This window comes from Phoenix dactylifera, chromosome 10 (genome assembly GCF_051530095.1).
Source record: "Phoenix dactylifera cultivar Ajwa chromosome 10, Ajwa_hap1_PhDact_Kaust_v1.1, whole genome shotgun sequence".
Classification (NCBI taxonomy): domain Eukaryota; kingdom Viridiplantae; phylum Streptophyta; class Magnoliopsida; order Arecales; family Arecaceae; genus Phoenix; species Phoenix dactylifera.
This window is the reverse complement of record NC_143199.1, coordinates 18,715,354-18,719,232: the sequence shown is the minus strand read 5'-3', so window position 1 is coordinate 18,719,232 and position 3,879 is coordinate 18,715,354. Positions and strand designations below refer to the sequence as shown.

Genomic DNA, 3,879 nt, shown 5'->3' with positions numbered 1-3,879 from the left:
TGGTTGACTTGGAAGCTTACCTTCCTCTCGCTTGTTTAATGCATTAGCTAGTTGACCCATTTGGGATTCTAGCTTAGCAATTGATTGCGTGTGAGAGTGCAATAGTTGTGTGTTTGCCTCCAAACCTTGAAGGGCGTTCAATACTTTCTCCTCAAAGTCTATGTTTCTTTGGGGTGGAGGAGGAGTGTGTTGAAATTGAATCGAGGGACGGTAGGGATGAATATTTTGTGGGGTTTGAAAATTCTGAGGGTTTGGAAAGTTTTGGGAATAAGGTTGGGCAGTATTCGAAGCTTGCTGCTTCCAAGAAAAGTTTGGATGATTTCGCCATCCTGGGTTATATGTGTTGGAAAATGGGTCATTACCCGGTCTAGGCTGTGTTTGAGCAGCATTGATGTGTTCTTGCACGAGTTCGGAGAATTGGGGCGCTGAAGGGCACTCATGAATAGGGTGGGATGGGCTATAACAAATAGTACACACTTGTGCTTGGGAAGAGTTCATGTAATGCCCACCTATCATCAGTTGGTCAATCTTATGGGACAATGCATCTACCTTGCTAGACAGGTCCATAGAATGACTTATTTCACAAATGGTCCCTTTTCTTTGAGAACTCGGGGGTGCTTGACGAGAACATGAAGCATGGTGGAGGGAGTTTTCATTTAGATTTTCAAATAATTTTCATGCTTCATGCTCATTTTGAAGCATGAATGTCCCCCCACATGCGGCATCAATCATCTGACGGTTTCGTTCAGTCAATCCGTCATAGAAGCATTGCACTAGCTGCCACTTAGGTATTTGATGATGTGGGCATTTATGGATTAGGTCACGAAATCTCTCCCAAGTTTCATGAAATTCTTCTCCCTCGGTTTGGGAGAAGCTTGTAATGGCACGTCTAAACTGGTTCGTTCTTCCTATGGGAAAGTATTTTTTAAGAAATTCTTGTTGCATTTGACCCCAGGAATGAATCGAATTGGCCTCTAAAGAATTCAGCCATTGCTTAGCTCTATCTTTAAGGGAGAAGGGGAATAATCTAAGTTTTAAAGCATCATCAGTGAAATTTTGAATCTTGACAGTGGTGCAAATCTCGAGGAATTCATCTAGGTGTTTATATGGGTCTTCATTGGTGAGCCCATAAAAAGATGGAAGCATTTGGATCACACTAGACTTTATTTCATATTGTACAGCTGCTACCTCAGGTAATCGAATGCAAGATGGGGAAGTGTAAATGGTGGGAGTAAAGTACTCCCTCAGGAGTTTGGGTTGTTCTTCAGCCATCTCAGGAGGTGGGGATGATCCTAATGTTTTGATCTTAGCTCGAATGTTCCTAAGGGTTCGTTCTATTTCAGGGTCAAAAGGTAATAGGTTTTGTACTCTAGAACGACTACCGTGCATACACTAGTACTCGATCAATCAAGCATGCAATAAAAGAGAAAAGCATATCAATCCTAGTCTTTGTCCTAAAATCACTAGACAGCTCCTAACTGGTTTGAAGAGGGCACCTAAGCCTCCAATCCGGTCTAATGAACCGAGTTGACCAGGTAAGCTCCCAGGTAAGTGGAGGGGTCACGATGCGTTCGCAAAGGTCCCATTTAAAACCCACTTGCCTCGAACAGATGAACTGTCTCCCTTATAGGGACAAAGCTTGCCTAGACATCAACTAAGCCACAGAGCGAAATTGGTGCAACCTTCGGTGATCTTCGTCCTATTGAGCTCGAATGTGTTGGGAATTGTATCCTAAATGTCAATCGTCAGCATATTGATGATTGAATATTGTAAATAAATTGACAAATTAATAAAGTATTATTTGGCATTATTCATCATTTCATCTTCAAATGACTCTTATATGATGAAGTCCTTAGGACTTATGTTATGATAAAGGAGGATTTATCTTTGAGTCCTTAAACTTGTTCGCGACCAAATGATATGTTGTTACTAGGACGACAACATTATCGAGATTAGGTCGTTGTGTGACATATACGTTGGTTGTCCTCTTAACCAAGGAGTGTGGAGACACTGGTATGCCATACAGGTGAAGTGTAGGAGTACATTTCACTGAACGTGACCAATTCCGAAACACTCTACTGTCGAGAGATGTTCCGAGTGGATATGGGTATAAGTTTGGCCCTCTGACCTGAGACCGCAACCTGTGACTAGCAAGCAACTCACTGTACTTTGGTACCGGACTACCTGAATTTCTAATTCAGTGACGGAAGGTCACTGGGTGCAGTCAAGTACTTGCGTAGTCAGTTGTGAGTCAAGATGGAATTGACCCCTCCTGCAAACAGGAGATAATGTCTTGTGACTAATTTAGCAAAACCTTGGCCAGGGTAATCTCAGTGAGGAGTCACGGGATATCTAAAGTTAATCACATAATGGATGTACTAATTATAGGGTTGACAGTGAGCTCTAAGTCATCCTGGCATTAAGAGTCAAAGGGATTGAATTATACAGTAACCATAGTTCAGGGTTCCAGAATATTTGCTTCGCATATATTCGGCCTATTCGGACGTCGGGTACCATTGCTAGATGGTCACATCGATTAGTGTAGGAAGTCGTTCCTATACTACCGGCTTAGGTTCGAACCTATGAGGTCACACGCATAGAAGATTCCTGATTGATCAAGAAGGCTGATGAATGATTAAGAATCATTCAGGGGTAATTTGGTCAATTCGATTGGCAAATTATCTTATAAAATAATTAAAGTAATTATCGGAGGATTAATTAGTAATTAGATTGCTAATGAACTCAATTGGATTGAGTAATTAGACTAAGGATGAGCCAAATTGAATTAGATTCAATTCTGGGCTCAATCAGGGTTTTTGACCTGATTGGATTAGGTCTGAATCAAGAGGACTTAGGTTGACCAAATTAAATTAGATTAAATTTGTGCTTAATTAGGGATTGACCTAATTGGATTAGGTTCAACCCATGGTAATTGAATCATTCTAATTGTTAGGATTTAATTAAATTAAATGGGTTTGATCTGAAACTATTCGGATCTTGAAATCCACTTGTCACATATCCATGCATGGCGCCATAAATTGATTTTTAATATGATTAAAAATTAATTTAATTTATTTAATGGTGCCATGGGACACTTGGCAACATCAGGGACCTCTTTCATCATTAGATGGGTCGAAATGGAGAGATAAATTCATGAAAAGAATTGGATAAGATCAAATTCTCTCTATTCATGACATATGCCATCCTTATCTTTATCTCACTTCTAATTAAGGTTGAATTTCGAATTTAATCACCACAAAATCACCACGTGACCCTCTAATCTGATTAGGGGCATGGGAATTTCGAAATTGAAAGAGGGAAGTGGCAACATGATGAATGGTTTAGATTAGATCAAGCTTCATCATGTAATGGCACATGAACTTGAATTTTGAATTCAAAATTCAAAACCCCACAAAATCCTCCACAAATATGGGATGGTTGGCATGAAGTTAGGTAGGAGAGCAACATTAAAAGGACCTCCATCATCTGGTGGTCGAATTCAAGGAAAAAAGAGAGAAAAAGAAGAAGAAAAAAGGGAAAAGAAAAGAGAGGAACCCTAGTTCATGCATGGAAAAATTCTGCATTCAATCTAGCTGACTTCTTCCTCCTCTAAGTCCATCGCGCCATTAGTGTTAGGGGTCCCTGATAAGAGTCTTTAGATCAGATCTAAGTCCTCTTCAATCCCTTTAAACCTTTCCTCCAAGTTCTTCCAAGAAGGCGGATCAAAAGTTGATAGTGTTTGGAAGATCAAATTTCAGCCTCAAGAAATTCTGCGCAAGCTAGCACTTCCGCAGGATTGGATCTCTTCAGGAACTTCGCGTGGACTTCTCGTAGAGGCCATTCGTGTGCGTGGCTGCGAAGTCGAGGATCAGATCCACA

At 40.6% G+C, this 3,879-nt stretch overlaps 1 non-coding gene across 1 annotated transcript; it reads left to right on the top strand.

The window, feature by feature from the left end:
- The first annotated feature begins 790 nt into the window (after positions 1-790).
- On the top strand, positions 791-896 carry LOC149752710 (small nucleolar RNA R71). Its single transcript, XR_016397658.1, has one exon. It is a non-coding gene; the product is annotated as a small nucleolar RNA R71 (small nucleolar RNA).
- Positions 897-3,879: the final 2,983 nt, after the last annotated feature.